The sequence below is a fragment of the Lagopus muta genome, chromosome 4 (assembly GCF_023343835.1).
Source record: "Lagopus muta isolate bLagMut1 chromosome 4, bLagMut1 primary, whole genome shotgun sequence".
NCBI lineage: Eukaryota > Metazoa > Chordata > Aves > Galliformes > Phasianidae > Lagopus > Lagopus muta.
This window is the reverse complement of record NC_064436.1, coordinates 13363795-13391626: the sequence shown is the minus strand read 5'-3', so window position 1 is coordinate 13391626 and position 27832 is coordinate 13363795. Positions and strand designations below refer to the sequence as shown.

The 27832-nt window shown below is 36.5% G+C and overlaps 1 protein-coding gene across 1 annotated transcript in view; it reads left to right on the top strand.

The window, feature by feature from the left end:
- The window catches only part of IQCM (IQ motif containing M), a 172686-nt gene that overhangs the window by 30128 nt on the left and 114726 nt on the right, over nt 1-27832 (top strand). The window lies entirely within an intron of this gene.

Below are 27832 nucleotides of genomic sequence, written 5' to 3'. Positions count from 1 at the left end.
GTAAGTTAAATCATGAAATAAGTGAGAATTGCATTACACAAAATCTTGGCGTCTGGATTGAGAGTAAGTGAAGACACATTTATACCCAATATAAACACTAAAACACTTAAAAAAAAAAAAAAAAAAAAAGAAAAAAAGAAAAAAAAAAAAAAAGAAAATGCTTTTGTGAGAAGAATAATTTTCATCTGAAAAAATTCCGTGTACTCAGAACAAATTAGATCAGTAGAAACTTTGGGATTCTTTTTATAAAGAAATATTACCCATGTTTCAGCATTTTTTGCAACTGTGATTTGTGGCGCTTGGCAAATCTTAACTAACAACTGATATTTCCAGAAGAAATCTCTATCTGTTAAATTCATGTTAGATTCTTAATCTCTCTCTGATTTTTTTTTTTTAATTCCCTTATTAGCTGAAGAAATCAGCATTTGGAAATGTCAGTCAAAACCTATTTTTTAAGTGATTATGGGATCCCAAGTTGTGATTCATCTCTTGATAATGATTCCTTTGTACACTACTAAAAAAAAAAAAGTTAATACTGCGTAGGCAGCTTAGATACTGGCTAAAACTTCCCGTCTCCAAGCAAGTTTTAATATTAAGTTCAAAATAATTCAGTTGTATAAGTAGGATAAGTCTCACCTTTTTTAGTAGTAAGATACGTTCTCTGAGATGGGAAGTATCCTCTCTGTAAGTCCAGAATTTTGAGCATATCTGTATTCTGCAGCATTTTGAGGTGGACTTCCACTTCAGCTTTAGCTAAATTATTTCATAAAGGAAGGCAAGCTTGAGGGTACCTGGGCTTATTTGGCTGTTTCTTGAAGTGATACTTCTGTCTAATTTTCAGTGAGTTATTTGACCCTTTTCATCTTCTGGTGAAAGTAGTAGCTATTGTGCTATCTTTCAGGCCAAACCCCATGAATGTCAGTAGAAAAATCCTGTGGCTAGGCTTCTTGGGGCAGTGCATATGGATCTGTATTGGGAGTTAAATTAGATGTTGAACACAACAGCTTTTGAGAAAGTCTATGGAATTACTATACATGTATTCTTTCTCTTCAGTAAAAAAGAAGCAAGTTAGACACTTTCTAGGCTAAGTCAGAGCATAACTCATAATTGACACAAATGATGGATGCAGAGAAAACTGATTTTAAACTAGGAAAGACTCATAAATGCACTAGTGAAGAGGTTAAGGTTGAGGAAAATCTTGACTGGCTACTTACTACATGCAATTTGCAACAGCTGCATACCTGTTCCGTGGGATATGAATGCTATGTCATGCCCAGCTTAACCACTGTTATCTTGGAGATTAGAGCCAAGCAGGAAAAGAAAAAGCACAGTTGAACAGCTTTAGTAGCCTATTCTTACAATATAATTACAAGACATCATCCGATGGATGACTGTTATGTGCCATTTATGGTGAATTTGTATGAAAACCACACTTTTATGGACCTACTTGAAGACTGTCAGACATTTGTGTGTTATTTTGTTGTTGTACCTTTCCACTTCCATAGCAACAATTTAGCTATTCTCAGCTCGTGCTAATTGTGAGAAAACCAAATTCCATCTGTTTTTGCATAATTAAGTCTGGATAAAACTTCACTTGTTAAACATCAGTTAGCTTCGCTACAAGGCTGGTTAAGCAAACTACTGTTTGCTGGTGTTGCATGAAGTCCAACCACTGAGAAAAATGCATGGTCACTCAAAGTCACAGCTAATTAATACTGGAAAACTGGAATAAGTATAAAAAAGTTATACGCCTTGGTTGTGTATGCTGGGGGGAATAGAGGGAGTTGTTCATTTCACTTGTTTAAGTTATTTATGTAGAATAAAGTTTTTAAAGATATGACCATTTAATTTGCAAGCAATGGCAAGTCAAGAGCGTCAACCTTTTCAGTTTTCATAAAACAAAGTTGTACCCATCTTGCTCCAGAGTAACTGGGATGAGTTTTCGAAACAGAATGACTATTAGAAAAAAGAGCAAAGGAGGAGGAAAAAAAATCCTTATATCATCTGCTTGTTAAGTAGGGAGAGATCAGTTCTCACAAAAAGAAAATATGGGAGTTGTCAATACAAAATGAAGAATATCAAATGAAATTATTAGCTTTTGATTACTCTGCAATTAATGCTTGTTTTATTTTTTGATGTAGGATAGTTTGCTTTAGCAATTAATGTGATTTTATATGATGAAATCAATAAGTTAGAGGAACTACTCTTTGCTTTCACTCAGGTCATAGATGTTTCTGAGAGTTCATTTGAGACAAGTGCTCCAGGATCAGGTTCTAACCTCTGTGCTGCAGTTAGAGTGCTCATTGGGAAATTTAGTTAAGTTTCAATTTGAATAACGTTTTAGAGGTACAGCAGAGTATTTGCAGCACCAACATGGGAGATTATAAGTTCTCTTCCTCTCTCCTCTTTAGAAACTTACCACTGAATTCAGTAGCAGCTCTGAAAACAGATCTATCTCCAAGAGAAATATTGTGCAGAGCACGAATTTCAGAATGACCTGTAAAACACAGACTTCCAGTCCCCTTATTTCACAGGCAACTGAAAATTAAGATGGCTTCACTCACCTGTGTTTTGTTGACTATGTTCTGTACCATCTTCTCTACCAATGGCAAAAACGGAAAATTAGGGTTTAGCAACCACTTTTCATGGCTACTTCAGGAGGCCCATCAGAATTTCTGTAGCTGCTTTCCATTCAGGCTCATAAAACACCTCTCCCTTCACAGCTTCTCAAACGCCTCCACCTCAGCATTTCAAGTAACTCAAGCTGCTTCCTTTCTTGCTTGCTCTCCTGCTTGCATGCCAAAACCAGAAAGCCTTTATTAAGAGCTTTCCTGTCAATCATCCAGAAGGCCTCTTTGGAAATCTGATTAGTATTTGCAGCCTATGTTCAGAAACAGGCTGAATATATCCAGTGCAATTCATACGAAGGGGTATGAGGGTGGGGAGCAATTTAAAAGAGGATGAAGTCTTGTTTCTGTGCTGCAAGATATGTTATCATCTCTGTGAGCAGTGAGATATTTTCAGATTGTAAAGAGTTGTGCACAAGGGAATTTAAGATATGCTATGTCATTTGGGATTGTTAAGGCTTGCCTTTACTGCAGTACATGAGAAAGTGGGTAAATTAGGCTGTGCTGGAGCTTGAGACTGCTGTGTTGATACTGCTGCTGTAGCATTATTAGCTTATGGTGGGCTCAGATATATCTACTGACTGTACAATTGTATCAGCACAGTCACTCCCTTCAATTTTCTAAGCCCATACAAACTGGATAAAGTGTTTAAAAGGAAAGCAAAAGTATTCTGTGATAGGTGCTCTGGAGCCTATGCTTCATGATTTCACAGAAAGTTGAATTCCGTTCAGAAGAATGGAGAATGGTGAGTGCTGAATAATGCCTACACAGGCAGTACTGGAGGCTTCAGAGATGGTGACTGCCATGAACTCGCTATTTGTCTGGGCAGACTGCAGCCTGTCCAGCCTTATTTGCTAGACTGCATTGGAGCAGAAGTAGATGACAATGCACTTGGTTGAAAAAACAGAGCGGAAGGAAGAAGTAATGTATTTATGATGTTGAAAGTGATCAGGTTGCATGCTGAAAGGAGACATGTTACTTGGGTATACTGCTTTATTCCTCTAATTCTTGTTAACCCAATAACATTATTAAAATTATACTTGGATGCTTTGTCTAGCCTGCTGCTGTAAATTTTGCTCAGCAACTTTCTGCATCCTGATTTCTGCTACCTGGTTAAGTGGCAAAGAAACTCTCAGAGCAATGTGCAGCCTTGCCATCGGCTGCCAGCTCCAGATTTGCTGAGCAAATGCTTTGGAGCCACAGTGATGGTGGGATCCTGTGCCTTATCACAATCAAGCCTGGCAGAAACTGGTGGTTGCTTGGTAACGAGGAATGTTGCTGTTCCTTTTTCCAGAGGTTTAGCAAACAGCTGAGGCAACAAATTTGGAGAGCAGTGTAAAGGTTTGAAAAGAACAAATAGTTGTTGAAGAAAAAAGCAAAGACACAACAGTGTTACTTGGATACAGCAGAAGACAACACAACAGAAGGAAGGGCTGTGAGGAGAAGTAAAGGCAAAATGTTCAAGGTCTGTTTTATAGTGTACCTAGTGGCAATGCAGTTCCTTTCTGCTTGCTGAACCAGAAGTATTTTCAGTAAGTTGTTTGTTACAAATATATTCTTCCTCATTTTTCAGTTATTTCCTTTTTCTCAGGGTTTTGTGTTATTCTTCCACTGTATATCTTACTCTCTATTTGCTCTTCAGAAGTAGTTTCTATTGTTACGTCTTGCACAAAATGAGAGCTGTACTACTTTCAGTAAATAGCTATTGTCCTAAGGTAGTATTGGCGCTGGTTTCTACTGCTGACTCAATGTGCTCAGTGCCTTGTTTCCCGCAGTTCCAGGTAGAAGATGTGATGTCATCTACATATCTCAATTATTTTTTTTTAGTTATCACAAGTGCTGCAGATACAGATGGAAAAACTCCCTTGAGAGTGTAAGGAAGAATTTACTAGTCTGTTCTTGATCAGACAATATTTTGTAGACTGTTTCCTGTGGAAGTGCTGATTTGAGTTCTGTTTTAGAGAAGGAGGAAGATGCTCAGCTGAAATTTCCTGTTTCTTGATCATCCATGTGGCAAATGTATGTAGCTAAGTTATTCACAGAAACAAATGATTGTGTGAATGACTCTGTAGTGGACAGGTTTATTTGTGATGGCTGTATCACAAGTACATCAGGTAACTGCAGTAGTTTAAAAGCATACTAGTTATCCTAGAGAAGAAGTTAGCCTGGCTCTCAATATGTCCTGTAGTTGCTAGTGACATCTATACCATATAGGTTGAAGTTAGATAAAATATTTTCATTTACGTGTCCAGACTTCTCTTCCAGCTCAGCAACAGCTTGTTCGGTTTACTCTTTGACTTCATACAGCATTTGTATTGGAGATTTCTCAAAGTATTATTACTAGGAAGGAAATGCAGCCCTAGTCCTACACCTGAATGTGTTTGCCAGTACAGCAGTCTTCACAGAGCAGCTTCACTGCCTTGTGATTGCCTTTCAGCAGTGAGCAGTTATGCACACAGATACTTCTATAGGTTTCATTTCTGTGAGGTACTTCTCAGCGGCATGAGAGAAATCTCAAGTCTGAAGTCAAGATTTGACATCACCATTGATTGCTCTGATACAGTATAAATTTTCAGTATTTCCCTTTTTTTTTTTTTTTTTTTTGCCTCTTAAACTTCAGTTTCTTTTTCCCTGTTTTTGCTATCTCTGATTATGAACCAAGTTTCTTTTCCCTTCAGTTTTTTGAATTTCTCATCGTTTTTATTACATACAAAATGCTGTTTCTGCACAATCCTTTTCCTCTGCATATATGATTAGACGTGAAAAGATAAAAAAGGTGAATCAGTTATGTAAGTCTTGGAAAACCCTAGTTCCTTTTCTATAGAAGCAATACTTAAGTTCACTGCCTTGTTGTCAGATTTATTTGTCTCCCTCCTAGAGCTATGGTGGTCAACTCGAATTGCAATTAAAAAAAAAAAAAAAGTATCTTTTGCTTGAAGCAAAAGAAATGTGAAGTGCTAGAAAATGGTTTTAGAGGATACAATATAATTAATGTACATTTAAAATACTATTAAAGAAGCAAAGATATGTTTTCCTATGGGTTTACAATACCTTAATATTGGAGTTAATTCCTTTAACTGAATTACTGTTACATTTTAATTATATTTACTGTAATAGGAACATAAAGCTTCATATCACTGAAGAGATCAAGTGAAAAAATAGTAATGTACTGTATTAAAAATCTTTTGTTAAGGAACATTGTGGAGAACTTTCTCTCGAGAATGAGAGATGCCACTCTTGGCTTTCCTTCGTTTGATGTATTTTAGACCTAATTCAGCAGTCATTAACAACTGTGAGTCAAGCTTTTATAATGTGATGACATTAAATGAACATACTGTACATCTCTTTTTTTTTTTTTTTTTTTTTTAACAACTTGTCACACTACTGACCCCTTAAGATAATGCATTTGTTTTTTCTTCTTTGGATGTAGAACTATTTTTTCTATAATTATTATGGAAGTGATAGAATACCTTTATTTGGTAGCGTTCCAGCTAATTGCTCTGAATGTATTTAAAGGGAAAGGCTTTATTCAAGAAAAGAATCAGCCATTTGTAAATAGCGTTTAGGTGGATGGAACAAAGAATTAGGGCAGTAATTTAAATTCCCAGAGTTAAATTCTTAAATTGCCTGCATAATAGCAAATAGCACAGAACTACTGTGGAAACGTCTTGTTGGAACTGGTGTTAATCCTTGTAGAAATTAGGAGTATGACTCATCTTGGAAGTTGGTTACAGTGTAAGCATTTTTAGCAGTTGACTCTGCACCTGCATTCTCCATCATAGAAATTTTGGTTATGCAGCATATATAGGTTTTCACTCACTGTGTCTTAAATGACCTACAAATCTATAGGTGTTTTATTTTTCATTTCTCCGTATCATGAGCCAGCTGGCACGATTGATAGGACACTCATGTTGAGTTGTGACTTCTCCAAAAGTTTTCCCGTAAAGGTGATCAATGAATATTGAACTGCACTAAACCAAGATGATTTCTGTGCTACAAACCCTTTTCAGCATAGAGTATAGAAAACTTATCTGATATTTTCAACTCAGAGAACTTTGAGACTTTTTTAACTGGCATAAAACCAAGCTGTTTTGGCTCTGATGAATATTTAGCTACAAAAATAACATTTTTTTTTTTTTCCTGGAGATCTTGAAAAGCACTTAGGAGCCAACAAAGTACACTGTTTTTTTGGGCTGTTGATATAATTAATCAGAATAGTACATGTCCAGCAAGTTACAGGCTATCACATCCTTTTGCATTGTAGCTGCATACCAGGCCTAAAGGTGCGAACCGTATTATATGTGAAACGTCTTATACTCTCCCCCTTAGGAGTATAGTGTCAACAACAAAGAGGTATTAAATTGAAAAAACTAAACTAAAAGTGATGGACCAAATCTTATCATGTAACTAGGTTGCAGTGATTGTAAAGAAGATATCCTGTATGAAATACAACATCCTTGCTTGTGATGCACAGGGCTGTCAGAAGTGATTAAATGAATATATCACAATAAGGGCTAGATTCTCACTAGTATGCTTTAGGCATATTTGTGTTGGAAGACGGATGCAAGTAGCTCTCTTTCCAAAGTAATATTGAGCTGAGGTGATTTCAGGTGCTGTACAGTACTATGTAGATTGCAAGTCTGGGAAGTAATACGTGTGTTATTACAGTACTGTGCCCAAAATAGGAAGGAATTCAGCAGCCCTTCATTGGGTGCAGTTCCATCAGACACGGCAGTGCTGCAGGATTTGCAGATGGCTTAGAGAAGCCTTCTTTATATGGCCCTGTCATGTGGTAGAGTCTGGCTACTGTTACTTTGGGCACCTTCGTCCAAGGAGTAGGTGCAAGAGTAAGCTGGCTAAAGCCAAGACTGCCTAGGTTTCTGTTAATTTAAGTCTGTGTCAGAAAGACTTTTACTTCTGGTAGTGCTTGGGAAAGTCAAATTCTTTTGAACCTGGGCATTTTGTTACTTGAATCTTTTCGCTGTTCATGAAACACAAGTTCCTCCGCCTTTTTCACTTAGAGGCCAATACTGTCTGAAGCCTGCCCACAACATAAGCATGTTTATGGGTGCCTCACTTAGGAGTTGTTTAGTGATCAGCCTACTTGTCTGGAGTATGAGAGACTGCAGTTTAAAATATCTGGTCCAGCGGAGCAGAGCAGTTTCACTTTGCATTAAGTATTCATTAGGCCCCTGAGTGGAAAAGGGAGACAGAATGAATCTATTTCTGTCAGAGACTGGGGCCTTTAACTGTGATATAAGAAAATTATGGTTAGGTTCTTATTGCAGTGAAAGAATTAAGCATAAGATCATCTTGCAGTTTCTGTAACTTGTTTGCCTATGTTTTGTCTGCAAAGTATGAAATAAGTACCTGTCCTGTTCTTTCATGTGGATATGGGAGCCTACATAAGGCACTATGTCAGAGTATTTTCTGTAAAGTCTGTTTGCATGCTTTTGTTGTAGACATGTTTTTTAATATAACTTCAAAAACAAACAAAACAAAACAAAACAAAAAAAAACAGAAACAAGGTTATTTTCTTTATCTTTAATTCTGAATATACCGTAGCAGTATTCTAGCCAAACATTGTACTAATTTATGTCCAGCAGGCTAATACTTCCATTAAACTCTGGATTTCTGAAGTACTGTTAGATTGTAACTCTTCAAACTGAGGTCAATCCCTGAGAATTTATTAAATGATGTGAGATGTGTTGAAAATCTTGAAAGATATGAGAGCACATCATATTGGCAGCTTTCCTACTCAGAAGAATTCATTTCTTTCTACTTGTAGGTCAGTAGTTAGTATCTTTTTAGGGATTAGCTCTGTCTGTATGAACAAATGCCTATGCCTGAATAGCCCTGATCTTGACAGAATATAAATGTGGCTCACCCAAAAAAGCTCAGTTACACTTTATACAGATCCAGGAACTTGCACTGGGAAATTATCTTATGCCATAGAAACTGACAATAGAGTCTAAAACTCGCAGGAGGACTTTCCACAGTGAGTATTGTAGAGAGAGTGCAGGAAGACAAAAAATATTTCCAGCAACTTCTGAATGTTCTCAACTATGAAACAGTGGCATGTTATGGACTTAGAACTGGAAAAATCCCACGGAAGTAGTGGGGCTGAGAGACAGGAGTCAGGTATTCACGAGCCTGAAGGCCGTGAACAGAGCAGTTATGAAACCGTCCCCAGAGCTGCACCGTGGGACACTTGATGAAACTCACGACTACCAGAAGGTGGCGGCATTGACGAAGAAAACAAGCAGAAATGATGCATTAAATACTGATGTTCTTTTCTTTTCTTTTTCTTTTTATTTTGAATGAAGTATGGTAGCAAGTTAATGACAACAAATAAGTGAATGAAAAAAAGTATCTTTTGACTTGCTGTCTTTCTTGATGAGCAAATTACAGAGTTTAATGTTGCATTTGGATGAAGTGAAGCAAGATTTTTCTGAGGTGGCCGCTTACACATAAGATACACACAATATTTGCAGCGAGTTCAATATATTCCTGGTAAATTCAGTTACTAAAATTATGATTGTGGCAAGAAGAATTTTTCAACTTCTTTTTGGATTAAACTTCTTCCAAATGTAGGCTATGGTTAGACCTCTGAGGCCAACAGTAGTCTTGAGTACACATGAATTTGTTCCTATAGAACAAATGTAGTCTTAGATTTCACTGTAACCTGCTTACGCTGTGGGTAAGAAGCCTTGTGTTTCCCATATCTGAGTTGTGGTTTGTTTGGTCTTATTGATTGTCAATAGTAAGTGCTGGAAAGCCTGAGTTTAGGGCAGTGACTGTAGAAGGATCCGCTTGCAGACTTGCTCTGTAGTATAGCATAAACCTACTCAATGCAGATTTGCATGTGAACAACATGTAAGTAAACAGTGTGCATGCTTCTACTAGGGGGAGTATAGTATTTAATAGTATAGTATTCAGGTCTCTCTGCAGCATCTTGGAACAAGGTCCCTGCATTTATGAGTGAAGTAGACAGAGAATGTGGCCTTCAGGCACGTGTATGTGGAGCATAAATTTGTCTTAAAAAAAGAAAGAAATGGTAATTTTGCTTTTATTGTTCTGAAAAAGTCTAGCTAATTGAGAGCCAGCTGTAACAGGCAATATACTCACTTCCAAAATTTGCAGATAGGTAGCTCAAGGTTGTGTTAGGCTTCTAAAAAAAAAAAATCCTCACTCAGTGACCTGAAAAAAAACATGGATTCAGGAGACTGCTTGAAACAATGAAATCAAGCATATGGTATATGCATCAAAACCAACAAACTAGAGAAAAAAAAACTGCCCCTTAAAAAAAAAAAAAACCAAAAAAAAAAAACCCAAAAAAAAAACAAACAAGCAGAATGACTTTCATGTTTCCCCTGTCCAAGTTTACAAATCCATTACACGCAAGTGGCAGCATACTCCATCTGCAAAGCGCTAAAATAATTGGCTATGTTGTTGAGCTGGCCTAGTGGTATCTGTCCTGTGTTCCTCTCTGCTCTTGGTGTTTTGTTGTTTTGTTTTGTTTTTAGATGCCAGCATAAGATGATTAAATAAATGTTTATTTGCCTGGGAACAATGGCTCTTTATCCTTAGGTACAAGAAATACATCCTATGGAGGAAGCTCTTTCCTTCTTCACTGCATCTGCTTTTCTATTTTTATGGCTCAGGCTATGCATTTTGTGGTGTGACTTTTTATGGAGATTCATTGAAGGCTAACGTCTGCAAAATGTTGAGGACTACTAGCACTTGTCACTTGGAAAAGATAAACTGAAAAAGTCAAATTCAAGAAAAGATGAAGTGAGTGTATGCAACTACTTTATACTTCCATTTATGTTTTTGATTTGTTCATTTCGTTTGCTGTCCTTAGCTGATGTAGAGTTGTACATTACTGCCTTTTCCTCCCTTCCTTGGTAGTGCAACTTCTTCATTAAAAAGGCTCTCACGACAGAGGCTAGCAGTTGTTTATTTTCTGTTCACTTGGATGCTCCTTTTATTTTATTAATTTATGTGTGTATTTTACTTTTTCCCGTCATGAGCAAAACAACCAGGACTTCTCTTCTGTGAGGTTTCGGTCTTGGGTATCATAGGCTATATTCTTTGGCTTTTTCACTCTTGTAACATCAGGTGATCACAATCATGTAATTAAAAGGAGAATTAGACTTTGTCAGTGTGACAGCTGGTTCTTCAGTTTCTTACCTGCTCTTTCTCAGCTTTTTGGCTTTTTTTGATTCTTCTTAATGCTTGGATTATACACACAAATTTCTTTTTGCTGGGATCTCATTAAAATATCTTTAAGTATATTTTAAATGTAACATTGGTTGATAAGTGATAATAGGATGATAAGAAAAAAATAGAGAATGTTAGGACAGAAAGGGCTAATGTTTTTCAGTAAAGCCTAACCACTTAGTTAAAAATGGGTCTTTTTTTTTTTCCTTTTTTTTTTTTTTTTTTCCTCAAATCTTCAGATTACCATGACAGGAAGGCAGTCCGATTTCATTCTCACTCATACCTTGTTCATTGCTTGTATCTGTCTTGGCAATTCCTGTCTTCAACAGTCTTCCAAAAGATTGCTTTTAAGACTAAAGATTTTGTACACATAATCTTTCAGTTTCACTACACCTTTTTCTCTTTCTGAAACCACCTTCAAATATAACATTCTGGGTTATCAGCATTTACAGAGAAGTTAATTCACCCTTTCTATTTCACTTGATCTTTTTGTGGTTGTTTCCATTTTTCTTTTTTCTCAGATTTTGGCATTCTCACTTTCTCTCTTCTGTGCCTTTGCATTTTTTCTCATAATCAGGATATACCTATGTCTACTGATCGTCTACTGATGACAAGAAAATAGATACATTTTTATATGCATGCACTAGAGATCTTGATGCCTAGATAACAAAGAATTGGATTTTTCCTGCTTGTGTTCTGTTGAGATTTTAGTGGTCACTCATCTTGTCAATGACCATCTTGTCACAAAGTTTAGTAGGTTTGACCCTGCAGTGCCTGAGGTTAAAAACAAATCCATCTCTTGGCAACTTGAGTATTTGTTGTTCTTCTTGTATGCTACCCTATTCGTTATTCCTGATGGGAAGGGAGAAAGTATCCAGAGGAATGTCTCTTCCTTCACTTTACTTTCACTAAACAGATAGAGCAGGTCTACCTGCTGAATAGTGTGTTTAACAATCTGTGCTGTGCTGTAGTAAGCTTGTCTTGTGGACTTTTTTGTTGTTACTGATGTGAGGTCATGATCAAGCAGTGGAATTCTGACACTGTGGTACTGGCAGTTAGAGAAATTTATGCTTCAGGTCCTTCATGATAGCATAGGCACAAGCAGGTGATTGTGGCGATCTGGGTAGAGTACTTCAATTTTGCAGTTACATCAGCATGAGTGACAAAATTGCTCTGTTATCCATTTCTGCTGTAGATTCCTCAAATTGGGTTCTACACTGCTTCTTGTTCCAAACTCTTCAGGGATAGTAGTTCAGAGTCATTTTGCAGACTTAAAATAGGAGTTCATCACGAGTAACTTTAAATCACTAAGCTTCTGAAAATCTGATTTGCGTATTTCTTCCTACCTTAGTTGGGTTTGTATTAAATATCTGCATTTATTTAAAAACAGTACTAGAAGTCTGTTGGCCTTGGAGCTCTGTTGTAATCAGCATGCAGTAGTTAAGTTTTAAAATTAAATTCCTGTAGGAATCTGGTCTACCAGTAGTGTCATAGATTTAAAATTAATAATAATTTCAAACATTCTTTCCACATGCCTTAGCTAACTTTTCATGCTCTAAGTTTTGTGTGTGTATCATGAGATTTTTATGGATATTGTCTTCAGATATTGTGTTTATAATCTGAGCTACGTATTATGTTACTTACAAGTACTTGTTATGTACTGTTCAGTACTTGTATGTTCTGAATATGGCTTCTTTATAACAGGCTACTTGTCCTTGTTGAACTGTATGTATGAATTTTATATACATATTGTATGCCCACTGAAACTTGTGAAATATTTCAGTGTTTATGTTACAAAGCTGATTTTTTTGCGAAGATGGATTACAAGAACTTTTCAAGATTTGTGAAATATCAAATCAATTTTTAATTGAAATTTCATAGTAGATTAAGCTATTCAGTATCCTTCATTTTGAAAATAGATAACTATGGTAGACAAATGGGAACAGGCACATCATAGTGCGTCTTAGAACTTTCAGGTTATTTGTATAAGCTTACCAGTGGAAGCCTTAGTTAAGACAAAGTACAAGACTGCTATTGGGTGAGTCAGTTGTTGAAATGCTAAATATGCTCATCTCCAGTTACCAGCAGTAGTGCAAAGCATGCTGCGGGATTTTCAGAGCAACAGTGTTTGTATCTCTTTATAAAGTAGCTGTTGCAGTTGAATGAGTATCATAAATAACCTTGATGTAGAAACGGTGTCATCTTTTATGTGGGTACAGCCTAGGTATTTCTGTTCTGTAGATCTAGTATGTAATCACATTTCCTATGAAAACTATTTTTGTGACTACTTAGATAACTATTTATGTTTACATCTATTAACGGAGCTGCTCTCTGAATTTAGTCTTTTTTCTGATGTGTTAAAGGGTAAAGAGGAAGGTATGTTTGTGGCCTTTTCTGGTGAAGTAAGTTGCAGGGGCAATATTTCATTTTTGAGATATGGCACCCTTATCTCTTACATCACATATTCACCATGGAGGCGAAAATCCAAGTTGTCTTGGTGAAGATTCAGCAGTTATCTCTTTTTTCTTTAATCAATTTAACATGATAAGAGAAATTCTTGGTCTTGGTCTCTTCTGAAAACTTTTTATCCAACTGTTGCATGCCAGCTGACTCATTTAAAAAATTGATTTGATATGGTAGCTGTCTCCTATACAATACTGTGGAGCTAGGGATCAAGTTAGTCAGCAGTGTGCTAGAATCTCAGTCTAGAAATGGCTCAGGTCTTGAGATAGTCTAAGAATTGCTCAGTCTCTTGTGTAGATGTAAAAGTTATGAAGGAACATATTTATAAGTGGGTTTGTTTCCTTGATTGTCCTTGTACATTGACTTTCTCACAAACATCCCTGCGTGTATTCTATTTCCACCTGCCAGGTTGGCAGTTTCTCTCTGTGCATTTCTGTGCTCCAAATGTTGATTAGGATTCCTTTTTTGTCTTCTACACACCCGCTTCTTGTTAATATTACTTTGTTAGTCTCTTCTGTGTGATTAGTTTATCAGAATGCTATCATATTAAATTGTTAGGAGAATATTCATTGCTGAATAGATTGACTATAGGGCTGAGGTGAATGAGATGAGCTTCATCAAAGCCAAGCGTGGGTCCTGCACTTTGGCCGCAACAGCCCCATGCAGCGTTATAGGCTTGGGAATGAGTGGCTTGGATGACTGTGAAGAGGAAAGGAACCTGGGGGTGTTGGTTGATGCTCGGCTGAACATGAGCTGACAGTGTGCTCAGGTGGCCAAGAGGGTCAGTGGCATCCTGGCCTGCAGTAGAAATAGTGTGTCCAGCAAGAGCAAGGAGGTAACCATCCCTCTGTAATCAGCACTGGTGAGGCAGCATCTTGAGTACTGTGTTCAGTTTAGGGCCCCTCACTGCAAAAAAAAACAAAAAAAAAACAAACAACATTGAGGCCCTGGAGCACGTCCAGAAAAGGGCAACAAAACCGGTGAGGGGTATGGAGCACAAGTCTTAAGAGGAGCGGCTGAGGGAGCTGGGATTGTTTAGTCTGGAGAAGAGGAGGCTCAGGGGAGACCTCATTGCACTCTACTACTTTCCTGAAGGGAGGCTCTGATGAGGAGGGGTTTGGCCTCTTCTCCCAGGCAACGAACAGGACCTGAGGAAGTGGCTGCACGTTGTATCAGAGGAAGTTTAGGTTAGATGTAAGGAATGATTTTTCTCTCAGAGATTGGTCAGACAGTAGAATGGCTGCCCAAGGAGGTGGTGGTGTCCCTGTCCCTGGCAGTGTTGAAGAGGCATCTGGATGAGGAGCTACAAAATATGGTTTAGTGCTTGTGGTAGCAATGGTAGTGGGAGGACGGTTGGACTTGTTGATCTTGCAGGTTGTTTCCAGCCTTGCGATTCTATGGTTCTATGAACTCAGCACGCTTTCCTCTTGACCCACGTGAGTTCTGATCTAGGGCTAGCTGGAAGGAAAATGATGCCACGCAATTTAAAGCAGCCATCAGCTTTCTCTACATGGTGACGTCAGAAGCAGCAGTAAGTGTTCATTTAATGAGATATTGTGCTTTTCCTGACATCATTCCTTAATACCGGGGAACTGGATATTATTCTGTTTATGTCTTGGACCAATAGGTCTCCTAAAATTGTTGTAGAGTTATTCTGTCAGACCTTTCCAGATCAGATATAGATGTTATTAGGAACAAATACTGGGGTTGTGTTTTCTGCTTTGTTTGGGGGCTTTTGCAGCTTTATGCTTCCTTTCTTGCATTCCTCCCTTTTTCCCACACTGGCTGTTTCAGCTGTTTCCCTGCTGTTAGCTCTCAGCTGCTTCTATTTAATTCTTAGTTCTCTCACAGAGAAGTAGAAAGCTTGTGATGCCCAGATTTCTACATTTGTTAAAGTAGAACAGCTAAATCTAAGATTTGTTTGATTGGCTTGTTTGCTTACTTAAACCTACATTTCAAGCTTTTTTGGTTCTGTGGAGAAAAGCCTGAAAATACCACTGAAGTCTCAAAGACCTGAAGGCAAATAAGAGGATCCCTGATATTGTTTCCTAAAAGACATTGGGCTGTGTCTCATGATTTATTGCACTTAAGATGATCAAATTCAGTACTGTCAGTCTCACTTCTCTCAGCTGCTTTGCAGTAGATAGGAGAGGCTAGAAAATTCAGTGGAGTCACTAAGTTTTTTTCATAGTAGTGGGTGGTCTGAAGACAGTGAACAGCGAACCTGAAGAGTAGTGAAACACTGCAGATTTTGAAGGGGAAATCATAATATTCTGGAACCTTGCCAAACTGTATTACTGTGACCGTAAATTGCATTAACTTTGGCAAATGCACATTTTTTGACTTTGATTTCTCCCTCCCTACCTTCAGCTTCTGCATAGAAACTACTTTGCCTTTCCTTAAGACACTTAGCAGTAGCACATCCGGAGTAGTCAGTAATTACCTTTTTCTTAAATAAAACAAAACTTTTATTTGGTGTAGAAATGAAAATAAATGAGAAATAGCATCATAAAGCATTCCATGCTACTAGAAGACATCTGTAAAGCTTCCCCCCCTCCCCCTTTTCCTCTCCTTTCCCCTCCTGTTTCTGCTTTTCCCTGCCTTTTTTCCCTGTCACGCTTTGGTTTCTCTCATTCAAGTTGGTTGGGTGAAAACCCATCTACCCCTCTATATTTTCCCACATGATGGTAGGTGATAAACTGCCATTGGTGCATGGGTGTGACTGAATTTCTGGAGTCTAGTTTTGTAAAATTGTAATAGATTTTGTATTACAAAGAGGGATGCAGCCTGTCTTTATTTATTTATCTACTTATGGCTTGATTGTCTGTTTTAATCTAACCTACTTTGGTTCATGTCGGAGTTATGCAGACATGATATTATTTCCATAGAACTTGTTGGAGCATAAAGAAAATAAAAGTTAATATAACTTGTTTTACGTTGGTGTAATTTACAATGAAGCACAGGCTGTAAAAATAAACCAACCAAACAAAAAAAAGCCATCTATAATCTATCAGAGACATAAAAATAGTTCCTCAGAGACTGCACAAAATCTGCTCACTGTACATTTTTGGCCACAAGCATTGCCAGATATAACAATTAAGGCAAAGATGACAAATTTAACAGCTACCATGTCTTTCTCCTTCTTCCCACCAAAATACATCTCTAAGTAAGTTAAAGGAGTTACTTCATACTTCTGTTTATGTCAGGATTCTTTATAGGTTCCCACAATGATTATTTTAAGATAAACATTTTTATAAAATACTTGATGTATAGCCAAGGCAAATTTTAATTCTTTTCATCAGGGAGCTGATATATGCACAACTTTCCCATTGCAGAGGAAAAATGATTTCTTGATGTCCTTTTGATAACCTGTTGCTTTCCAAAGTTTCCACCAAGTATCCTCATTATTCTGCCATGTACATCCTTCTCTGCAGCAAGGAGGTGAATCAAAGCTCAATTGCCCTGTTTTTGTCTTAAAAAAAAAAAAAAAATGCTTCACAGCCCTCTGAATGCAGAATTGAACTTGGAAGAAAGGCAAAAACATCAGTATACTGCTAAGAAACTTTAAAACAAAAAACAAAAAAAACAAAACCCAATAAGTATCTTAAAAGCAATATTGACATAAAAAATAAGGAAGATGAGAAAAGATGAGATATTCAAATATGAATATTGAAAATATTTTAACTGGTGCCATGTTTTGCTAAATCTGGAAAATATGAAAAATGTTAATTACATTCTGGGGGGGAAAACTGTGTTCTCCAATTTGAATAATTTGCCTTACCATACCTCTCAGATTAGCAGAGGGTAAATGAAAAGAATTTTGACAAAAGGTCAAGGAGTCTAATACAAATCTTTTTCCAGGAGTACTTAATGTGGGCAGTAAGTTAGAAGAATTACTCGGTTGCTCTGTTTCTCTGCTAAAAACCTTTCCAATAGCTAGGCTGTTTCTTCCCTTGTTAGTAAAACCTGTTTTCATACTTCCTTGTCCCAAAAATATTACTCATTAGTTTTTTTGAGATTTACTGAGCTATAATGTGATCTGTTCCCACACCTAGGAAGACTCCCTTTAACATCTTGAGAACTAAGGCAGAAATATTAACTTAAAAAGTGATATGCTGCTAAGTTATTGAAATGTCTTTGTATTCTCTATTTGTCATTTATGTCTCTGTCCCTGTCATGGAAGCTGCTGTTGAAATCTTTCAACATCAACACTCTGCCATTTAAAACTTACCCTGCCAGCATGCCATCTGTTTTGATCAGGGAACCACTTTCTACGTGAGCTGACTCCTACACACATTGCACTTTGCAAGAGAAAAATGCATTTGCTGAAAAGTATATTAAAAATATATAAAATCTAGCTATCCCTGGAAAAGCAATACTCCTTAACTTTTTCTAAATCTTAAAATTAGATAAGTGTATTTTCTTCCCTGTCTCCCACTGTTTTTTGATTTCTAAACAGAGAAAAAATCATACTAAAGTGAGTCAAGCTCTCCTTGTAATTGCGTTTTTTACCCCTGAAGCTGGTTGCAAGTGTTGATCTATTTCCAGACAGGGCAGAGGTACTGGCCTTTGCAGAGTTAACTTTCTATAGAAAGATAACTTTACATTTTAAGAAACCTCTTTTATATACTGTGCATGGCTTCTTCTAGTGTGAAAGAGATCTATTTCTCTCTTTTCTAGCTTTGTAAAAGCAATTGTAATGAATATTATTTACTAATAGTTACATGTTATTTTTAACATCAGATACCATTACTCTAGGTGATCTGGATGAGATAATGATGCTGATAATCTAACCCCATTCTCCCTTGATAGGCTTGTCTGGTAACAGTATATCACATTTTACTGCCTTTCACAGTCTCAACAGAGCTCTGCTTTGTGGGTGGAGGGAGATACGAGGAGATGAGATGCAGATCTGTACTCCACATTGAGCCATCCTGTAGCAGGCTTTCAAGATCTTGCCTTGTACCCACTGTTTCCTTCCTAACCTGTGACACGTACCCCTAAGGTGGTTTGGTAAATCATATTGATTACTTGCTTGTTTTTCTTTTGGTTCATTATGAGGCACTGAATGCAGATATGGGGAACAGTTCAGTTTCAAAGTTCCTTGCTATAAATATCTCTTGGCAACAGAGGATTGCGGGCAGGCGAATAAGCACTGAGCAACCACAATAAATGGTGGTGGAAGTGGTAGTTACTTCTTTGTGGTGTGGAAGGCCTGACTGCTAGCTTCTGGACCTTTTAAACTTTTAAACCTTTAGCAAGAAAGGAGAGAAATCACCAGGGGATAAAATATTTATGAAAACAAAGGAGTATTTATTTATATTTAATGGGCTGTAATGAAGCAGCATCTTTGCATGCTCTTTCTCTCAACCCATCTTTGAACCTCACTAACTTCAAAAACTAAGTAAGGACCTCCAGAAATATCAGATGCAGTAATCCTTTCCATGAGGTTATCAGATTACATCTTACTACTTCTTAGGTTCAAGAGTTGTACTTGTCCAAAGACAAGAATGCTGTTTCTAGTTCTAAGCCTGTCTTTTCTTGGCCAGTTTGTAACAAACAGTTGGTTCTAGAGCCAGCTAAACACTCTCCTCTAACTTAGATAGTTCTTTTCACTGTCTGTAACTTGACCCACAGTACAGTAATAGACATCGCACCCAATTGTTCCACTGGTCTAAAATAAAACATGTTCCCTTGCTTTCTTGAAAGTCCCTATTTCATTGAAGTCCCTATTGGTACAGTGTCTCTTCTTTGCAAACTCAGAGCAATGAGAAATGCTGTAAAAGCCATCAGCTTAGACCTCTGGCCACCCTACCCAAAGGAAAAACAAGGCAACACAACAAGATGATATAGTGTCCCCTGCCCCCATCCCACAAATTTCCGCTGATTAGTTTCATAGATCATTATGCCGAAATTTATTGGTTTTTTAAAATTTGTTCTAGTACTGCACTAAGATTCTTAATAGAGTGCTGGTGAGACAGATGAAATTCCATCCACAGAAATGCAAATGCTTTTTAGATAGCTTCTGAAGAGTGCCTCAACATTAGGAAAATTGTGAGGCAAGCTGCTGGTGAATTATTGTCAAGGTCAGAGTATGCGCATTTGTTTTTTCTGGTAGTTGTATCGTTATCAGGCTCTTATGATATATCCACTTGCACTGAAAATATAGCTAACTTACCTCGATGAATTTGATTTATTAACATTGCAACTGACAAGGTTGCCTGTTTGTTAGTGCTTATTTTATATTTGAATAGCTTTCAGCACATAAATTTGAGGAATTGCTTGAAGACTTCAGCTGTTCCATATTTCATGGAGAAAACTGGACCAGAGGAGTGCTGCTCTTGATATTTCCATTTTGATACTGTTCACTTTTTATAAATTAATATGATGCCTGTATATATATGTGTGTCCAATGAATAGAATCTATTACAAACAGTGAAACTTAAATGTTAACGCTCGTTAGCTTTATCTTCAATGAACTCTGACATAATCTTGCCATACATTTTGTTTTTTAACCTTCAGAGCATACCATAAATTTATTCTTATTAATAAAAAATACATTGATTTCAAAAGAGATTAACTAATTAGATGTATTGTTCAGATTAATCTTACGTAAAAGAATGAATGGAGAAGGAATATTTGCATTGTATACAGTGCATCATGGAGCTCTCAAATGGGGCCAGGAATGAAGCCTTAAAGTTTCTTATTAACTTCAATGATATTACATCAGGCAAAGGAGCACAGCTTAATTAGAGCCAATATTAGCACTTCTTCCCAGAAGATGTACTTTTAAGTAAACACGACTGTATAAGGAGCCAAAGAAAGAAAAAACAGAACTAATTACTTGCCCCTAATATCTTGTAACATCTTGTAAAGTTCTTTTAACATGTCTCTATTCTTTCAGGTCTCTCTTTTCCCCTGTGAGGAAGAAATGCTTCCTTTAACTGACTTTATACCTCTGTACTGGTGTAGGCCATCACACACGTAACTCCAATTCTACAGATATCAGTTTGTTGTGATTTGCTAGGGATTATGGAGGAGGCCACTCAGAAGCAAAATCCATGTGGATTGTGCGATGGGAAGAAAGGGCAGATCTCTTCAGGATGCTGTCATCATGTTGACGCTCAGGACTTCCCAACCTCCAGACTGTCTTCTTAATCTGTTCTCCTCCAGTGACTGCATTTCTAAGAATACTGGAGAAGGCACACAGAGTTCTCTCCTGCTCTCTGCTTTAATGAATATATATTTCCTAATAGAAAGTGAAGGTTGCATTTTAATGTCAACAATAGGAGTGACACTGATGATCATAACGCTAAGCATCATTGTCCAGCCATGCAATGACTTGGCTGCAGTCAGGATGGGGAGCATCTGGTTGAAGCGAATCATGGAAAATCTGAGTTGATGTTGTTCAGCTAGTTCAAGAATTTGCCAGTTTATAACATCACTTACTGCTGAAGTCATTTTTCCTCAGATTATTAACACCAGCATTGATACTATCTGGACTGCTCATTCCTTCCAGCCAGTCAGAACTAATAATTTTTAAAATGCCTTTTTTGGGGAGAAGCAATCAGAAGGCTTCAATTTTTTACTAGTATAAGCCAGGCCGTTGTTAGCTGCAGGCTTCGTTTTGAGCATCTATGTTCCTACTGCAGAAATCACATGATGTGATTCAACTGAGTTGAATGTGAAAGCTGAAAAGTACTCTTTTTTTTTTTTTTTTTTTTCTCCCCAGCAATGACGCACACCCACCAAGAGCATTTGATCTTATAGCTCTTTCTCTTAATACACTAGGCCAAATTCAGGAGTTGAGCTTTCACACTTACAGGCCTCTATAAGATAAACGTAAAATAACTGGAAAGCTACCTTTTTGCATGACTCATGTAAGAGCTGTATTCCAGTGGGACAACAGAATAGCCAATATCAGTAGCGAAGCTTATGTCTGTAGGAAGTAACACCTACAGAGTCAAAGAAAAAGAGAGATTCACTGGTGAAATGCTGAGCGCTAAACAAATTGGGTTTGCTGAAGTATTTCTTGCTGGGAAAATAACAACTTGAAAAAAATATTCTACCCCTGAACCCATTAGTAGTGCTCCAACTGGTGGTTGTTGCTTTGGTCCATATACAGAGCTTAGCTCTAATTTTCATAAAGATATTTTAATTACAATGTATCCACTGTGTACTTAGCACTATTTTGTACATAATGTGTTCGATATATTTTATATATAATTGAAAATCTGTGAAATTAAACTGTAACAATATAAATAATCTTCCAGGATGAAAAGTAGGTTAAGATAACCCAATTTCATGCTTTAAACATTGAGATAAATATTCCTTAGTGTATTAAAATACTGTATTTTAGGTTGTTAATCTTTTCATTGAATAATAAATATGAGCTTCCCTTTTATGTAATTAATGCAATCCATATAATTCAGTAGAGAAATGAAATGTTGAATCATACATAGAAAGTAGCTATGAGTATTCCATTACCAAGCTTAATTCAATCATTTCCACAGACTTATGGAAAATGCTATTCACCTCTTGGGGAAAACTTCTGGCGGTAAAACATAGTTTTGCTTTGCATATATTTTGAATTGCTTGAATCTCTGGTAGTTACTTCGTTTTGATAGGGGAGAGTGCTGCAGAAAGGTTGGTTCAAAACAGTAGTTAGGAACGGTGTTTTGTATCTTCAAAGCCATGTTATTAACAACATTAAGTAAGCCATCCTTAATATCCTTTCAGAAATGGTGATTGAGGTGTTTCTAGTATTTTAGTTTTTACTTGGTTATAAAATCTGCAGTCTAATATTGTTGTATGGAATCCGTAAGCAAGATTGTTGATTTTTCTCAGTATTTCAGGGGACCATGCATTTTATTTCACAGGTTGCTACTATGTTTTCACACAGACATTTCTGTAGCGTAGAATAAGGATTATGCACTGAATGCCCAGTGAAGCTTTTCAAATGATACCTGACATCCAGCTGCATAGCTATAGACAGACATTGATTTTTTTTTTTTTACAAAGAAAATATGTTAGAAGAGAAATGGAAGAAAATAAACATTTCTTCCCTGTCTTAACATTCATTGTAGCCAAGAAAAAGCACTACCAAAGATAATAGAGTTATACTTCCCTAAGCCTGATTTGGCTTTTGTAATTAAAACCCTAAGGATTAGTTGGACATAGTTATTTTTATTAAAATATTTTTGTTTGTTTATACTATGGGAACTTATATCTGGCATCCTTAGAGAACCTGGAAAATTAGGGACTTCAATTTGTTACTACAAAGTGTACTCTTCAAAGTAACAGAGCTCCACTGTAGTTTTAAATAATCTAGACTGGCTTCTGCTAGCTGAGTAGCAGCAGCAGAATGCAGTGTGGACTGGAAAAATGTGCTCAGGGAGACTGGTAAATATAGCAGCCTTTTCTGAGCTTTGCTCTGTTATTGCTACTCAGTACTGAAGCCTGTTTGTGTAACGCTGGCTCAGACACATCAGTGCTACCTGTGGTAGTGCTTAGTACACGTATTCCAAGGGAATCTAATGTGTGTGCTCTCCAGAGAAAAGACATTACAAGATCAGGCCCTAATTATTTTATAATTGTGCAAGGCTTTAATTATAGGACCTTAATGACTAGCCCCATTTAAAACACCATGGGGACGTTGACTTAAGTAAAATGCTATTGTTGAATTATTTTCTTTCCTATAAGTCTGAGCACTTTCTATTTCTTTCTCTCTCAGGGTTCTGTGGCTCCTATCAAACAGTGGAATGAGCCAAGTAATTAAGAGATTGTGAGTTCAGGTTTTTAATAATCCTTCCAAGTGCTCAACTGGTAGGCTCAGGGCACCCAATTTTCAAGGCATTCACAATATGTTCAAGTTCTTGCCCTCACTGAGCTCAAATATTCTGTGTTCTTTGCCGCACATAAATACAGCAAAAAGTTGAAATGTATTTTACCATCAACTGCTTCCAAACTGGAGAGGGCAGGAAATACTATTAATATTTTGGTCAAGGTCACCAGTCGTGGATGATTAACATCAGATCTCAATAGATCTGCATTCAAAGCACAGAGAATCCTCTTTTATCCAGTTGTCATAATGCATAAAAGATTATGATGCTGCACTTCTCTTATTATTTTTTTTCATTTTATTTTTTTCAAGTATGTCCTGTACTTGGACAATTCTTGGCTCTTGAAATCTGAAGTATGCACTGAGAGTAGTGGAGCTGAAATGAAAACAATGCAAATAAAATGTTATAAACCACTGCAGAACATTATTAGTGTGGGTAAGGGGATGTTTTGCTTGGACCTAGCTGTTTTGAGGTTAAATTCCAGTTTGAAATGCAGAACAGGTAGAAAAAAGTCTTGATGAATTGAGATTTTAGGAGGTGTGCAAGCTGAGATGATGAGAGGTAGAATGGTATTTACTCAGTTCCTAGTTTTTTTTTTGAGGGTCTAAACATGTGGTTGTGATGGCGAGATTTAGTTATAGGAAGCAACATTTGGCTATCTTTAAGCTGATCAAAACTGGCCTGTCCTTTTACCCTGTATCAAAATAAAAAATGGAAAGTTATAATAAAAAGGTTCCTGAAACTTTAATTTAGGGAATACTGAGAATATTTTCAGAGAAACTTACTAAGACTGCAACTCTTCACAGAATATTTATGGTACTTATGGTTTCCTTATAATATTTTGAATTCATTTAGCAATCATAGTCTGTAGAGTAATCTGAACACTCCTAACCACCACACCCCTCCCTCCTCAAAAAAAAAACAAACAAATCAAAGATGTCTGATATAGTAGAATGGTGGAAAAGTAGAGTAAATTTTTAATTGGGGAAGCTGTAAAATTCTGTACTTATATATAGTTATATTTCTGGGAAACAGATGAATGATAACTGATCCTCCAAGTGGAAATCCTCCTTTATGCTCTTGGTGTCTTTGTGCTTGTCAGTTTAAGTATCTCAGCTGGCTATGGGCTGTATGTTGTACAGCTTCTCTGCTGCCCCATTTGAGTAATGCATGTGATAGGAATTAGAAATGAAAGATTTAGGTAAAAGTTCTGTGTTCCCTAGTAGAGAAACACATTTTCTATGGAGGAGGAGAAAAAAAAAGAAAAAAAGAGAAACCTGGATTCCTTGTGCTTAAGTTCATTGTAGTCATACCAATATAGTAAAATGTTGGAGGAGTAACTAGTGTTATTCAATAATAACAAAACATATTTCAAGCACTAATGTGGTCATGCTTCCATAAGGAATGCAGAGAAGCAGCTATCAAATAAAACCAATCAAATTCAATATCAAATGAAATGGAGTAATCAGTCATAAAAATGATTCCTAAAATTCCAACAGTATCTGGTTTTAGATTGCAAAATTTATCAGTCATTGGTATAAAGGTTCAAATCACTGTGCAGTCAGAAACCACATTTTTAATTTCTATCTGAAGTGCTGATTTTCCTCTTGTTTTTTGTTCTTGTCTCATGTACAATCCTTTTTTCTTTCCAAAAGACTTTTGTAATGTTCATCTTAACAGAATGTCCTTGACAGGTGAAAGTTTGATACATTTTGCTTATTAGGAGTTACCATAGCTAATAAAAACAAGAAAGTCTTTCATATCTCCAGAAGCCATCTCAGTCCATAGAGTAGCACTGCTATTTTCAAGCAATGAGAGTTGCACGGCTTTTGAATCCAAGATTGATAAAAATATATATATTGTTGCGTGTAATATCTGAATTTAGTCGCATAGACATCTTCGCATCTTCTCTGTGTTTTGTATAGGATGCCCTTTAGATAGCTTTCAGCTATGTTTTTGCTGTATTCTCAGTTCCTAACTTGAAAGGCTGTACTGTTCTCAGAACTTAGAAGCTTTGCAAATAAGACAGTAATGATTTACTTGGGTATGTATGATGATGAAAATGTAAATGTTGTGGTTTAACCCAGTAGGTGGCTAAGTACAACGCATTTCTTTGCTCGCTCCCTGCCTTCCCAGTGGGACGGCGGAGAGAACTGAAAAAAATGAAGTAGATCATGTGGGTTGCAGAGCTTACTGAAATTAGAATAGATTGCAGGATCAGCTTTTCATCTGTGCTCCATTTAAAGACTGATTAGTGACACAAGATCATCTTCTGTCTGATGGAAGCACAGAAAGAATTATCAAACTTGACCTCAAGACTTTCAATATTTCATTCTTGTGCTGTTCTTACAACATGACTGATACGGTATTCTAGCTCAAAAGCAACCATAAACAAAATACAAAAAGACTTTTAAAGAAGAATCCTGAACTTCCTACTTACTGGACATGGGATCTTCTGCCACAGAAAAGAAAAAAAAATCTCATGCTTGTACTACTTGCCATAGTTGCAGTCTGTCTATAAATGCTTAGTCAGGCCTAGCCTGGCATCCCAGAGTACTGTGTTTTAGGAGGAAGGTCTTGTAGCTTCAGTTATTATTAAGCTTTACAAAGAGATTAAATGCAATTTAAGTGAACTCCTAAAGAGGGATGTTACTGTGCTACACAGCTCCAATGAAGGTTCATTCTTTTGAGCAATAGATTCTAAAAATCGTCTTTATTTGAGGTATAAAATGAGGAGAAATCCCCTTTTTTTCCATCTCAAAAAAAACAGCAATTGTTTACCCTAATAAATGATTGAGTAATTAATGACTAAACTAGTTGTAACTTTTTATCATACTGTTTTAAAACATAAATTTGTATTTTGGTACCTCTTGTAAAAAAAAAAAAAAAAACCCATAAAGCAAGCTGTGATGCAAAGTCCATGCTTCTGCCAACATCAGCTTCTTATCCAGAGGCTAATCTCTTCCGACGAGAAGTAGTTTCTTGTTCCTGGCATCAGAATGTGAGAAAAAAGCTCTGTAAACCTGCTTTTTGTTAGAACCAAAACATTTCTTTTCTGTGAGATCAAAACTTGAGGTAGGAGCGTAGAAGGGAAGATTCTAGACAGGAAATGCTTAGGCTTTTGTAATTGTTTACTTCAGAGGAAATAAACTTCAGTTTCAAGGAACCAGCAAGATGAAGCAGCCACTGTATTTCAAGTCTGCATTTTCAATTTAATTTTGGTTTCCTAACACATAATCATTTCAATTCTAGATTCTCATATTTTGGCTTAGTTTAGAGACAGATTCTTTCTGTGCGTGTGTCTGTGTACATGTATATGTGTATGTACATGTCTGTATGTGTATATTTAAGACTTGAAAAATGTAAAGCCTGGATCCAAAAACCATTCATGTTAATATCTTTTGGCTTTATATCCATCATTATTTGGAATGTGATTAAATCTCATTTGCTTCACCGGGCCCAAAACATGTGTTTAAAGTCAAGTAAGTGCTTAAATATTTTCCTGAATAAGGATGCTTTCCTGAATGAGAAGTTAAAGTGAATGCACTTTATGTGCACAGCAAAAATTTTTTCCATATAATTCTTCAGATCCTTTCCAAAGTCTGAGCTTTTGTTAATATATTTATCTTTCTGGTGGATGTAGAAAGCATTACTTGTTCACAAGCACTGAACTGATATTGTAACTGTGCAGTTTTTGTACAGTTAAAGCATATCATAACATTCTTAGAGCAAACCTCTACTTCGGGGCAGCAGTAATATCAAAGGAATAGAGAAATATTCTTGAAAATAATCTGTCATCTCATCATTCATTTTTAAATTCATTAATTTCCATGAATATAAGAAATCTCTTTCAGAAACATTATTGTCTGCCTTGTGTTATTTTCTGAGGAAATATTTTGTCTGTCATCTGTACAGTCATGCACAAAATGTTAAGGCTAATATAAAGCGAACTCAGAAAAAGAGCTTTTTTCATCAATGTATCATTTTAAAGGTAATAAGTTTTTTACCTTATTAGTAGTTGCATAAACGGTTGTTAAGGATTAATTTCATATTTGTCTGCAGTTAGCGGTGGCAGACAGTTTTAAGATGAAGGATGATACTTGTAGTATGAAAAATGAGATATTTTCAATAGCCAGTTTTAACCTTCTAGTATTTGTGTGGTTGTGATCCTAACACAATTGGCCATGCATTGACATTTTATTAACGTTGTAACGTTAATATAAGAAAAATCTGACAAGTAAAACCATGATTCAGAAAATGTTTAAGAAAACAGACTTGTGTTCTAAGAGTCTCTCTGAAAATCATTCTTAAAATTACGTGATTTTTTTGAACATGTATTTTACAGAAAATGCTCTTGAGATTTTAAATTGCTTGGATCAGTAAAATAGTTTCCTTAAAAAAAAAAAAAAAGGAGAAAAAGGAACAAAGTCTTTTAGTCTCAGTTTTCTTCTAAAAAATTCTAGTGCACCTTTTAAGAAATTGAGACATATTAAAACATACAATGAAATAATAATGTTGTGGTCTTGAAAACAAACACAAAGATTGGAAACTGTTGTGGTCTTGAAAACAAACACAAAGACTGCAGTGAATCTCAGTCTGTGTTTAAGAATTCTAGTTCGCGCCTCATTTAGAAAATGAATAGAACAATTGAGAAGTGAACTGTGATTTAGGTCTACA